General features: G+C 46.9%; 1 protein-coding gene across 3 annotated transcripts in view; it reads left to right on the forward strand.

Moving 5' to 3' along the window:
* The window catches only part of WDR27 (WD repeat domain 27), a 2,413,256-nt gene that overhangs the window by 2,334,315 nt on the left and 64,061 nt on the right, over positions 1 to 14,880 (forward strand). The window lies entirely within an intron of this gene.

Consider the following 14,880-nt stretch of genomic DNA (forward strand, 5'->3'; position numbering starts at 1 on the left):
CTTTGTTCCCAGGAACAATAGCACCTTGTTGCGGGAAAAGATTGACTTCTTTAACCTCATGCGAAGACTCAAACTTAAGGTATTCTTTAACTCCCTTGAAGATGACAACACAGAAAAGGAAACACATAAGTTCTTGGAGCTCAGTCCTAAAAGTACCTTTAATCCACCAATACAAAACCACATACTGTCGACCTTCGAGAAGACAACTCTTGACGACTTTAAGAGGATACGGTTCCAGACAGATCCACAAGGGAATTTCTCTAAAATAGAACGCCAGACTTTGAAAAATGTCCTTAATAATCCAAACATTATCTTCAAACCGGCTGACAAGGGTGGTGCCCTCGTTTTGATGGATAAACAAAACTATGTGGATGAGATTGAACGTCAATTAAGTGACAAGGAAACATACCTGGAAGTTCCTATGAATCTCACAGAAACCGTTAGAGCTCTGATCAAAAGAGTTTTGGATGAAGCTGAAGAAAACAAGGTCATTTCTGAGAAAACATGACGTTTCCTTGAGAACCAACACCTTATTATGCCAGTCATATACATTCTACCGAAGATACACAAGAGATTGCTGAAACCTCCAGGACGACCCATTATAGCGGCGACCAATAGCATTTTGGAGCCCCTGGGAAAGTACTTAGAGAAAATTCTTCAACCACTTGTCCAAGAAACATCGATTTATGTGAAGGATACAATGCATTTTTTACAACAATTGAAGACTGTCCAGTTTGTGAATGAAAGAGATACAATGTTTACCATGGACGTGACATCTCTGTACACAAACATTGCCCATGAAGCTGGATTAGAGGCAATAGAATGGCTTATTCTCAGAACTGACAAATGTCAAGGCGACCGACTATTCGTCCTTACTCTCTTGAAACTGGTTCCCAACAATTTCTTTAAATTCCAGGACCGATTCTTTGTCCAAACATCTGGTACAAGCATGGGGGGCAGCTATGGCATCATGCTATGCAAATGCCTTTATGCACTATCTAGAGCATGAATATGTCTTATCCTCACCTAGATGGATTAGACATGTATCTATGTATGTGATGTACATTGATGATGTCTTCGGTATATGGACAGGACCCCGGGATGAGTTGGATGATTTCTTCGCAATGATGAATGGAATTAACCCACGCATTAAGTTCACTACAGAAACAAGCACTACCAATATTCATTTCCTTGATGTGGAAATATATGTAGCTGCGGCCAAACTGGAAACTAGGATTTATACTAAACAAACGGACAGGAACTGCCTTTTACTTGCCACCAGTTTCCATCCAAAAAGAACTATTGACAGCGTTCCTCTGAGCCAATTCTTAAGGTATAGAAGGAACATTTCCGATAATCTGGAGTACGAACGACAAGCAGGCTTGTTGGCAACGAAATTCACATCAAGAGGGAATGATGCCACATTCATTTCGGATGTATCAAGAAAGGTTGGAAGCATAAATCGTGACACCCTATTGGTACCTAAGCCAACTAAGCCTGGAGAACCCTTGGTATACGTCACTACCTACTCAGTGCAGAGTGCCCTGAGCATGCAGTTCTTGTATTGCTGGAGTGTCGTCCCGGGGCACCATCCTGTTATTTCTGTTTGTCTCTCAAATCAGTTTTTCTCCTCACTCTTGGGCTCCTTTTCTTTTCACCCTCCACCCTGGGGTTTCTTCCTTCTTTCCCCAATCATGGCCTCTGCTCTCTTTCTCCCGACTCTCGGCTTTCTTTGTGGTTTTCTCATTCTGGGGTGTCTTGGCAGCCTCCACACTCTGAGGCTTGTCTCACTTCCAACTATGGAGCATCTGAGCTCTCTCCCTGATTTTCTCGCTTCCTCTGCCACTCTGGGGCTTCCCACCTTTCCTCCCCATTATGGGGCATTTTAGTATTCTCCCCTCTCTTGGACACCTCTCTGTCTTTCTCCCCAATCTGGGGCTTCTTGGATCTTTCCCCAGCTCTGGGCTTCTATGTCTATTTTACACCTTGCCACTCCCCTCCCGTTTATCTGGAGCCACTGCATACCTTTGTGTGACCAGCGGTGTTCCCATGGAGGGCTGTGTGGTCCACCTGACTCTCCTCTTGCTGTGAAGCCGCTTACATGAGTTGTTCACTGAACTCTGTGTTGGTCAGTGTCTTCCCTACATTTACGATTGCTCAGTCCAGAGATTTGTGGGTGGCTCCTCCGGGCTCTACCTCGGTCCACTGCACTTGTTCTGGCTGTCACGCTGCATGGCTCCTATGGTTCGCCTGCCGGGCCTCATCGTACTCTCAAAGTGTGGGTCTCGGGAGGCCATGCCACATCTGTTGTTCTCTCTCCTCAACCATCCCACATTCAATTTGCGCTGCCGTGCTGTTGAACTCAGCGGGCAATGCGGGTCCTTTTTTCTGATTGCTCCTTGTTCTGTAGTTTTTCCAGCATTTTACTATTTTCCATGAGGAGGATTGGATAAAGGTGGGACCTGAAGCTGTGCTAGATATTAAAGAGGCCATAGGTTTATCATATCAGTTTACACTTATTTACCCCACAAAGATGTTAGTGTCTGGGGGGAGGGATGTTGATTTAAGTCTGTCTCTGGGGGTTTCCTGTTCCCTAAAGAGTGTCACCTCCAGAGCATTCTGCTTACCCTATCCCCTAGGAAGTGTTAAGCATGTCAGGCTCCACTCCCTAGTCCCAAAGGGGGTAGCTCCCCCTTAAGGAAAGCTGACTAACTCCCTGGAATTGTCACATACCCACAAAATGAAGAAAAACTGCTTCAAGGAAGAAGAATTCATGTTTGTGTTATTGTAACAAAATTCTGCTAGCCACATTAGATCCACCCACCTCTCCTGATCCGTCCGGTAACATTGCATGTATTACTCCAACTCTTGATACTCTTTCTGTTTGCCTGGATTTCCAAACACTTGCAGAACTGGTCCCTACTATCCAAAATCATATTCTTGAAGTGTGTGTAATCCGACCATGTTTTGTAGAAATCTCTGTACTAGATTGGTAGCTGACACCTTTGCTGTAATGGACAATAAGTGACTAGCCTTCCCTAGAAGATTCATCACCACCAAAATATTTGGGTACCCATTATCCCTCAGATAGGCCTTAGATAAAGTCTATCAATTGTGATGAATCCAATGGTATCATCTCTCCTTTTCTGGTGTTGACTACCCCCCATGTGGCATGGGGACGGCAGCCGCTACCTAATCCTGAACTTGGGGGCTGCTATATGAGGGAGGATCACATGGAGGGAGGTAACCCACAGGGGAGTGTCATGGTATCATCAGATGAGACATGGTAGCCCCTTTTGCTTTTAGGGATACCCCTTCAATTCACAATGCCTTAACAGCATGTTTTTATAGCTCTCCTTATTCCCTCTCCAGAACTACTGACAATACTTCTTTAAACTCTGTCTACAACTTGCTGCAAACTAACTTTCCTTTTCACAATGAAAGAAATACTGCCACGAGGAAGCTGAGCTGAGTAATGAAGATCAGTATTAGCCGAGAATTCAAGCAGCGCTCTAGTTGTTAAAAGCGCATATCAGCTGGTGGGACAGTTAAACTGGAAAACCAAACTGGGAAACCAGCTGACACAGGGGAGCTGGCTAGAGAGGTACTGACCGAGGGACTGCTGGGCGAGTGCAAGGTCCGTGGAGCCAACCGACTCAAGGGAAAAACCAAAGAATGCAGATTGTGGAGGTCGGTACGCTGTGAGATCGCCAGAGTAGGAAGGACGACCTCTTGATGCTGTAAGAAAGGCATGGTATCAAACAGTGAAGACATGCACAGGTGATATGATATGATATGGCATTTATAACGCGCCTATACACAAGTGGTTCAAGGCGCGAGATCTCAGTTCACGGGTGCGCGTTGAACTTCGATGGGTTGGTTGACTGCCTGTCTAGCCTAAATCTAAGGATGGAAGCAAGCTACGACCATCAAATAATAATAATGCAGTCCTAGTCGAGTCTCTGTCAAAATAAAAGGGTTTATACTAACCTAGCCTATACTGAACCTCTTTGTACCACAATGTTTACTATTGGTCTCCCTCGTTCGGGCTCAGACCATGGATCTCCTTCGTTCGGTTCCGATTCTCTTGATATCAAAATCAAAGATTTTCGAATGTGCAATGGGTTTCACTAAAACCGTGGCAGGACCACTTCCATTTGATTCACACAATATTATCATCAATCTTTTGGCTTTCGTTTCTCTTGGTGCGATATCTTACAGAGGACCTTCGATTGAGCACACTCACAGTGCCGGACCACTCTGTTAACGGTATCATATCTTTCCTTCTCAAGTTCATACATTCATCAGCAGTTTAGCTTTACTCACGTCTTTCATCACACGCGTTTAATAATATTTGCTCCAATGCGCGTTATACAATGTTGCTGCCTGCATCCTTGTCTTCAACACAGATCGTTCTCCCCAACTCACCGGCTTTCGTTGATCTTTATGATGCTTCTTGTTCTTGGAGCCAAGGACGATACCCCGGCAGCTGCTGCTCCTCCCCACCTCGGCTGTTTACGCGGGAGGGCCTTCGGTATCTCCGACACACAATGCAGGATTCTCCAGTCTGGTTTCCTGTCCTTATGCTTTCTGCATCAAAGGGTTCTTGAAATTAACGGTGTCTTGCCGAGAAGGTCAAAGATATTTCCCTCCTTGATAACCCTTGTTGGATTCCCGTCTTTCTCCCCGCGTTCAGCTGCCGACTCGAAACTTCTGTTCCTTCGTGTGTTTTGCCTCGCTCAGTGTGTGCTCTCGTGCTCCACCTTTTATCCATGTGGGGAAGTTTAATGGAAGTCAGGTGTGAGTGATTGTCAGTAATTGCCTGACTTAGCCTGACCATAGTAGCAGGACATGTCAGGTACACTGCTCGGGTGTGAGTCTGTTTTCTCCCAGAGCGGGCTGTCTATGTGGAAGTGTTTGTGAAGGGAAAGGTGGCGGGGGGTAAAGTTCCCACGTATCCTATCAGGTAGGATGGATAAAGGTGTTACAGGGGGAGGTATATTGCATCTCACCATCTGGTGTCCCACTCCCAGAAGACCCCTCACCCAGGTGATCCTCCCGCACTGGTCCACCCCCAGTGCCTGGATCCAAAGGCGATCGCCATGCCCTGGCCACCTGAGAAAGAGATCCCCGGGGACTAGCCGGTGAGACACCTTCTGGTTTCTCACAACGCACAGCAGTACCAAAAAGTCCCCTCCGCACGGCCGTAGCCCAGGGGAGCACAGAAAATGAACGCAAGAGCGCGATAGAGACGGGAACCACAAGGCCGAGGTGGCAAACCCGAAGGAGGAAAGTTGGATGCCAGCGAGCCGCTTCAGGTTCACCAAATGGTAAGCAATACCCGCTACAGCAGACTGGTGAGTCCACATCACATTAGAGAGAAAGGAACAGTAGGGCATTCCGGCAATGGAATCGAAAGTAAATAATGATGAATGAAGCAAATGAGACAGAACGAAAGTTGCCATATTTCTTAAAGAAGCAGACCAGGGGGGTGCTGTTGAGCAGCCATGAAGATGGCCACTTGATCTCGGAGCTCCGGCCCATGTAATCATGTTTTCAAATAAACGCTGCAATACTCCATTGCTTCGGCATTCTTAAGGTCTCAAGGTGCCGTGGACGGCTTGTGGACTCTAGATCCGTGCCTGTGCTGATCCGTAATCAGAGGGAGGTGTAGTGTGACGCTGAGGACTGGGCTGTGGAGTGGAGGAGTGATGGCCAAGAAACGCACTTTGGCGTACTGCAAGCCTGACCTGCGTGTTTGCTGAGCGGGGGCTGCCTGGAGTGACTGGCGCTGAAGACAGTAAGCCTGTGGGGGCTCTAGCTGGCGATCGGGTTGCCTGCCTTTGCATCTCACCCTGCACCGACGGCGACTCTGATGCCAGCGAGGACTGTGTTCCCTTGACACCCTATGGTGGCCAACAACCCCTAGCCCATCATACGGGGCCACCACCATTTGGGCGGGGAAGGCCTAGTGAGTCCGGAACCGGTACGACACCTTGCATCCAGGCACTGCAGGGCGACAGAAAAACGAAGGGATAGGCGGAAAGAAAAAAAGCGCCAATGGACTCTTACAACAATACCCCCCCCTAAAACCTCAGGGGTTACAGATCCGTCGGCCGATGGAGACCATGCCTCGACTTCAGGTGCTGCTCATGATGATCAGGTACTAGCGGCAATGCAGTGTGGGTTCATGGCTGTCAGCATGCAGCTCGATGACATAGTGTCCACCATTGGCTCCTTGAAATCTAAGTTGGAGAAGGAGAGCGCCTGCATAACAGAGGCTGGAACAAGGATCGGCGGCGCGGGACAGGGTCGACAGACACGACTGCGACATAACGCAGCCGCAACTGGAGGTCAATAAAATCTGCAACATATGTGAGGTCTTGGAGTCGCGCTCCAGGCGCAACAACATCTGCATAATTGGAATCCCGGTAGCGGCCTGCAAGGGTCCGATGGAAAACTTTGTCAAGAACCTGCTGAAGACACTATATGATCAATCGAGATTCCCGCTGCATTTCCTTGTGGAGTGTGCACATTGTGCGTTGGCTCCTGCTCCCAAGCCGGGGCCCCCACCTCGCACCACCTTGGCCAGGATACTCAAGTACCGGGATAGAGATCTTATGCAGAGGATGGCTAGGGAGAAGGGCGCACTCCGATATGAGTCCCCGGATAGTCACATCTACACGTTTTTTTCCACAAATGTGATAGCCCTATTGAAATCTTATGATCCAGTCAAGTAATTGCTGTGCATCAGGCAGATCCCCTATGCATTGATGTTTCCGGCCAAGTTACGAATCCAACATGGTGGTCGGGCGCACTTTTTTGCCAACCCAACAGATGCCACGGCCTACATTGAAGCTTCTATTTCTATTCCCCTTCCAGGGCGAGGCAGTGACCACGGCCACAGGCCCCCACACGGACAATAATGGTCCTGATATTATGGACAACGATTGACCAGTGTTGAAATTAAACTGATCTCTCATATCAGTGTTCCGTGCATGGTTTTAGAAAACTTTAACGACTTGGGCCAGACTCAGTCAGTGTGGCCATCTCAGTGAGAGCAGTTTCTGTTTACAGCGCACCCCAGGAAATGTCCAATACCTTCTTGGGGTACATCGTCAAGTAGGAGGTGATGATGAGGGTGGTGGGATGGAAGCTCGTCGAGTTGGGGGTGAATGACGAGCAAGGGCGTCACACATTACTGGGGTTTCAATGTTATGAAAATGTGTTAACATGTTTTTTTATCGAAACTCGGAGCAGACTGTTTCTCTGTCACATGCAATAGCAGCATCCTTCCTATTGTGGGTTACATTCAGCAAAGGTGTGTCGTTTTCTAGGTAGAGCTAAGATCAAGTGGCTGTGATTCAGATATGCAGGTCCTTAATGCTGCTATTCACCTCTTTCACCCTGGTGTGATTCTGAGCTGCCTCATTTTGTGCGACTTCCCCAGTCCATTCACCTATCTTCAGTGCTTCGGTTTTACCCACATTTAGTTTGTATCCTGATATAATTCCACATTGACTGACTATCTCATTCACTTTGTGAAGTCTGGATTGGAGACAAAAAGAAAAATTTCATCTGCGAATAGGGACATTTGGTTTTCTTTCCCGAGGATATGTATACCAACCAACTCTTGTTTTCATTTTATGGTCTCCACCAGTAATTCAGTTGTAATCCCAAAGAGAAGGCGGCAAAAGGGTCATTACTATTTGGATCCCCTTCTCTGTCCGAAGACCTTAGAGGAGACCCCATTAACCCTCACTTTGACTGTCAGATCCCTGTCCCAGGAACTTCATCTTCTCTAGAAATGCCTGGAAGAACAGCCACCCCACCCTGCCAAAGGCCTTCTCCGTGTCTAGGGACAGGATCATAGCCTGTCCCAGCACCATGGGGGCCAACGACTGCACCACAAGAATGCAAGCTCTGTTGTACCATCCCATTCTTCTTCTCATAAAGCATGTCTGGTCATAAAGCGTATTCAGGCAGTTGGCTATGAATTTGGGGTAGATTTTGTAGTTGAGATTTGGAAGCGATGTGCATCTATATGAAGTTCATTTGCGTGCTTGCTTGTTAGGCTTTGGAAACACTACTATAATTGCATGGGTACACCCAGTGGGCATTGAGGTCCCCTGTGTCTTGAATGGGTTTACGGTTCTCAGCAGGATGGCCATTAATTTGGGGCCAGGTTTTTCATAATATTCAGGCGGATATCATCTGGCCTTGAGGATTTACCCAGGGTTAAGAATTGTAGGACTTGGTCGAACTCCTCTTTCCTGAAAGGAGCTCCTGTAGTGGCATGGGGGTGGACAATTTTATTTAAAAGTAGGAAATAGCTAGCATGTCAACTGGGGTAACCTTGTCATCGTAGAGGTCCCTGTAGAATATGGTAAAATGATTTGCTATATTCTTGTGATTCATTAGAAAACGGTTAGAGCAGTAGTTCCAATAGCTCCAATGTGTGGGTTTAGATTCGTCCTTCTTTATTTGGTGGGATAAGCGCTTCCTAGCTCTATTATGCTGTTCACACTCTGTCTTCTAGGGGTTAATCAATTATTATTCTTGTATTATTCTTGTATCTGCAATATAATATCAAATGGATTCCTTCCTCCTATGGATTCCTCATCTATGATAATTTGCACGCAGCTGATCTTCTGCACCAGGGGGTGGAAAGTGGCTCTGCCCAATGCCTCTTCGCAACCGACATCAGGCATGTTGTCGGGCTAATATATATCAAGGTGCCACCCCGTGTCACCTCAATTACATTTTTTTGTGCAGACTTTTTATGTGTTCGGGGACACACTACTTCGTTTCGACAAGAACATGCCCAACCCAGCTAAGGCGTCAGGTTTTCAAATCTTGCATGGATTTTCAGTTTCGAATCCCCATCGAATTTACTTATACTGCTTGGGGCAAAAACACAATGACCCCGATTGCTGGTCATGCCAAACCATGCATCCCAAGGCTGTCTGGGAAAAAGGCGGCTAAACTCTTCACCTATCTCCACAATGAGTTGGTTGAGGATGCACAGTCTCAGTCACGTGGCATGGAGCGCCTCTCATAGGACAGGTCTACTGCAAGGAAAGACAAGAAAAAGAAACACTGCAAGAGGTCTCACTCCCCAGGCAGTTCTTTCTTCGTCCTCGGGGAAGAGGAGTCCTTGTTCCAGAAACTCCCCTGAAGTGGCACCACAGGTATCATTTCCCACCTAATCCTCCACCCTAGTTGAATGTAAGACCTTCCGCTTAAAGATACTTGACATCTTTGCAAAGGCCTGGTGCCAACAAAACCCACTGCATTGCTCTAAACTGCCAGGGTACCCGCAAGGGAAGACTCCGTAACACCTATGGACTTGTCCTGAGGGCGACATCTTCCGGTGTTGAGCGTTGAGGCTTTGGCACTGGTTCTGCTCCCTCATCTACGATGTCATCGGCAACCGATCTTTAATGAGGAGGGCAAGCCAATACTCTTTGGAATGGAACCATTGAGCTCCAGGGAGGAGAGGGATTTTTCATAGGAATTGTTTGTGGAAGGTGAAGACATCCAAAACTGGCCTCAGATGTTCAGGAGGCCACAGTCTTATTTATATGGCGCTTATATAACAAGACAGTGTTTCAAAGCGCCTTGACACCTCCCGAAAGCTGGACATCCTTCCAGTCCCACTCAGGTAAACCTCGGTCATCATTCCAGAGGTTGGTGAACAAGGTTGCTGTTAGCCTTGGGTTATCGGCTCTGTCGAGACTGAAGGACCAGTTTGAACTAACAGACATGCTGGATGCAGACCCCGAAAAGGATATGTTGCCTCCATTCATTCTTGCCCTCCATGCAGTTAATGCCTCCTGTGCTCTGGTGAACTTCTCTTCTGGTTTTTAGTCCACAGTGGCCAACGCGGGAGACCACATCTCTGAAGGTTACGTGAGTTAGTATTTTTGCCCATTGTACAGGATGGCAGGGAGGCTTCTCGCCAGATCCTACAATCGGGAACTCGTCACAGCTTACTTTGTCGAGTATTCCATGGCCACAAGCATAGTGGCACGACATCTTTCTTGAATGATGACATCAGGCATTTTGCGGGATGTATAGGCCAAGCTTCTGTACATGCCCTTTGATGGGCAGAACCTGTTTGGGGCCAAGGCTGACAACACCCAACAACAGTTTCAGTCCCCCAGTGTGATGGCAAAATCTTTGGGGTTGGCTGTGCAGCAACCCTCTGCTCCATCCACAAGGGGTCAAAGTTTTTGCACGTTTATCTCCTATGCCTGGGAGACTGCAAGAAAGATGCTTCCCAGGAGCAAGAGGTGGAGGTGCCCCTAGGGGTGGAATTGCAGCAGTCACTGTCCACTCAGCCACCCAGGGTACAACACATCTGTGAGACATTCTGCTGAATTCCCTGTGGGAGGGAGAATTTCCTTATTTAGTATGAAATGGTCTCAAACCACATCTGAAGCTTAGGCCTTACAGGTCATTCATCAGCATTACTGTCCCCTTTTAATTCAGCATCCTACGTACCACCTTCCTTACACCACCACTTTGCCTTCGGATCCCATCTTCTTGGGGGAGGTCAGTCAGTTTCTCTCAAAGAGCCCGATAGAACTATTATCACACTAAGAGTGAGGCAAGTTGTGGTACTCCACCTATTTTCTGGTCCCGAAGGCAGACGGAGGCTTGCGTCCAATACTGTATCTGAGGCTTCTGAATTTGTACCTGTGAAAGGACTAATTCAAGATGGTAACGCTAGCCCAGCTCCTCCAACCCCTCAATCTGCAGGACTGCTTTGTTTACTAGACCTACAGGATGCCTACTTCCATGTACCCATTGATCTGAAGCACAGGAAGCACCTGAGGTTCATTTTGGCCCAACATCACTACCAGTTCAGAGTGCTGCCATTTGGTCTTTCTTCTGCACCCACAGTTTTCAACAAGCTACTGGCAGTATTAGCAGCTTGCCTCAGGAGGGAGGAGATTCATGTTATGTCGGACCATGTGCCACCCCATTTGTTCCACACATTCAGCCTGTTGCACAGGTTGGGCTTTTTGTGAACTTCAAAAAGTCCCATGTTTTGCCATATCAGTCCCTCTGGTTCATCAGGGCGGTCTTGGACACTCGCCTGGGCAGAGCCTTCCCACCTGAGGACCAAGTGGTGAACATCACTCAGATGGTACATATCCACCAATCCATGGGACAAGTTCCTACCTCAGCCTTTCTGCATCTGCTATGCCTCATGGCCTCTTGCATAATGTTAACTCATGAGGTTGCTTCAGTAGCTGCTCCATTGCCAGTAGTGTCAGCTTCAGGGCCACATGCCAGATCCTCTGCAGGAATCAAGTCCAGTTGCTTGTGACCTTGCATGGTGGTCCCTGAGGGAAAACCTGCTGAGAAGCACTTTGTTCTGTCAACCCCGGCCTCAGGTGACGATCGTCACAGATGCCTCCCTGAAAAGTTGGGGCACTCACCTGTCAGATATGACTTTGAGTAGACTGTGGTCTCCCTCAGAATCTCTGGAGCACATACATTTGCTGGAGCTGGACGATCAGGCTGGCATTGGTCACCTTCCTCCCCCTTTGTGAAATTAAATGTGTGCTGATCCTTTCGGACAACATGGTGACCATGCACTACCTCATCAAGTGGGGTGGTATTAGGGTCCTTCCCTCTTTGCAGAGAAACAATTGGGCTGTGGTTCTGGGCTATGGCAAACAACATCTCTCTGATGGCTGCTCATCTTGTCGGAAGCGAGAATGTCATGGCGGATGACTTGAGCCAACAGACTTCTGGCAGGAAGCTCTAGAGGAGATTTTCTCCCACTGGGGGACTGTCCAACTGAAGCACTGTACTTCCAATCTGAACTAAAAGTGCAAGTTCTTCTGCTCTAGGGAATTCCCTGGTCAGGGAGCTCTGTGGGTACATTGATGGTTGACTGGACATTCAACTTCCTTTGTGTTTTCCTGCCAATCCCTTCCGAAGGTGCTCTCAGAATTCTATCTATCAAAAGATTCATCTTCCTGTGTTTTTTCCTCCGCCTCATCCTTCCAAGGCAGCTACTACATCTCTCATATGAGGGATGTCATGAAAGATGAACAGTTTTTTGTGGGTTATGCTGGTGCCTGTGCTGGCAGGGCTGTGACCAAACAGACCCTGTCAAGGGGAATTATTCTCTGCATCTACAAATGCTATAATCTGGCTGGTTAGGCTGTACCTGTAGGTCTGAGAGCTCATTCTACCAGAGGACTGGTGGCCACCTCTGGCCTGCAGAGAGGGGTCCCTTTTCTGGACATTTGCCAGGTTGCTACGTTGGCCTTGCTACACACGTTCACCGGACATTAATACCTGGATGCCCAGTATGGACAGGACCCTTTTTTTTGGTAGGGCGGTCCTCTAGAGTTTTCCGGTATAAGTGGTTCCTCGCTCTAGTCCCTCCTACAGATCCAAGTACTGATTTTGGAATATATCATAGATGAGAAATCAGTGGGAGGAACCTCCACCAGATAGAACATTACTGAGAGTAAAGTCATTTGTTCTTCTAATGGATTCCTTCCCCCCCAAGGATGGCTCATCTTTATGGTGGAGGTTCCTCCCACGGATTCTGGATCGCATTCCCAACTTGCCCCTCTTGGCGAATAGCCAGTACACCCTCAGTTCTGCAGTCCTTCATTGTCAAATTGCTAGTTATAAAAATGGTTTACCTGAGTTCACGGAATGCGGTGCCTCGGTTTCGTCTGCTCCCTTCTTTATGGCTTATTTCCATTGTCTTTAAGGCCTGCTTTAGGAAGGTCAGTCTCTCCTATCATACCCTTTTAATATGCGTGTAATGTGAATTAATGTACCCTCAAAGGACTACATTCAGAGTTAAACCAAAGAAGAGTCAGAGTAGATTTTCCTTCATAAAAGTCTATTCGTGTGAGCTCAGTTGTTCCCCAAACCCCCACTATTCCCAGTAGTTGAGTGTCCATATGCCATGTGTGGCCTGTGTTTAAGTGTCTCAATTCAAATGTGGCTGTATTTGCTTTGTGGTCTGACATGTATATGGGGTCAATGGTTGTAGGTCAAAGGATCGGACCAAAAGGATCGAAATGCAATAGGGTCGAATCAGAAGGACCGAAAACAAAAAGGTCGAATTTATTATTTTTTATTTTTATTTTTATTTTTTTGGGGGGTCCCCACGCAAACCCGTTTTTGGTCTAAAAAACACTTTTTTTCCTATACGGAAACCAAAAAAAAATACATTTCAAAAAAGGCATTCAACCTTTTTTTTCGGTCCTATTGACTCGACCCTATTGCATTCGATCCTTTTGTATTCGATCCTTTGACCGGACACTGGGGTCAATGTCTAATCCTTGGCATGTGTTATATTTGGTTTTATTGTCCGATATGAGATCAATTTGGCTATAACAGTTGCTGGGGTGCAAAAAGAAGGTATTGTCCCTTGTTTCCATATGGTGGGCTTTCCAGGTGTCCACAATACCATTACAGATGTTTATAATACCACAGAGTGTTTCTGAGGGTTTTCTCATGGCTTATCTCGACCACCCCATCACTTCTACCAGTAGTATTTTAAGGACTGTATTGAAGTCACCGCCCCATAACAGGGTTGATCGCATCGATACCAGTGTGAGATAAGTCATTTTCTCAAGGAAGGTGCTCCATTTTTGATTTGGGGTGTAGCTGTTCACTAATGTAAAATCTTTCCCCTGAGGTTTTCTCCTTTGGATTATATATCTAACCCTGGGATCTACATGTGTGTCCTCCACCACGAAGTGCAGTTTAGTGTGGCTGAGCATTGATATCCTACTTGAAGCTCTGGTGTCCGCGTAGCAGAACATAATTGACCAACCCATGGACACTGTACCTTTTTTTTCCTTGTCTGTGTGGGGTAGGTTGCTTTCCTGCAGCATGTAAATTCCTGCTGCATGCTTCCAAAGTTGCCTAAGATATCGTTTTGGGATATTACTTTTATCCTAGCCATATACTTGAGATATGTTGTGGGTCTTTAATTTGGGAATGCCAAAGTATGTCTCTTCGCTCACCCTGGCATCTCGTTTCCTATCTGGTGTATGGGCGGAGGCCCCTATTGGGTGCCTCGATGGGGTGGCGCTGCCAATCTTCTGAGGGCATGTCTGCTGCTTCAACAGCTATGTTTCACATAACATAAACCACAGTATATGCTGTTAACTTTCTAAACTCTAAACACTTCCATTGAAAAGAACAGTTGGGGATTCTTGCTGTGTCTGCGCCGCTTGAGGCTCCAAGCCACGTTTCCCCATCTCTTTAAGAAGAAACAGGGAGTGATCTAAAGGACGATAAGCTGGTCTACCTTAGAATTAACTGTTCCTCCAAATATCTCCTACTTGCTTAGGGAACATATTCTGAGATCACCGGCCTCCTGGCTGAGGCCCCTGCTAGACATCCACCGTTTGCTGTTGTTAAGTAGCTCAGGGGTGGCTAAACCTTCTTTTTATTCTTCCTGGTTAATCAGTGTCTCTTGAGGCAACCATCTTTCGGTGAAGACATCCGAGTTTATGTTCGATGATGTAGCTCGGATTTGCTGACCCCAATCAGTTTCCATGTGGGTGGAGGTCCCTGTGATCTTGGATTTCATTTGCCCCTGAGGCTGCCTAAGGCGTGCTCTTCCAGCTTTATTGGGGAAAATCAAAGTATGCCAGTATTGCAAACTTAATTACTCTCTTAAATTGCAGTTTATTCATATACGGCACACTCTCTAATGTCAATTTTAATTATACATGTTTTGCTGGCATTTGTTCTTTTACACATGACATCACAGTTACCACTCTAGGCCATCTTTTCACATTATGGATATTAACACTGTCCTTAGCCAAACAGAAAATTAGCTGCTTTTACCCGCTCAAGTTGAATACAGAAACTTAACAG

The sequence above is a fragment of the Ambystoma mexicanum genome, chromosome 4p (assembly GCF_040938575.1).
Source record: "Ambystoma mexicanum isolate Mex_15411 chromosome 4p, UKY_AmexF1_1, whole genome shotgun sequence".
Classification (NCBI taxonomy): Eukaryota; Metazoa; Chordata; class Amphibia; order Caudata; family Ambystomatidae; genus Ambystoma; species Ambystoma mexicanum.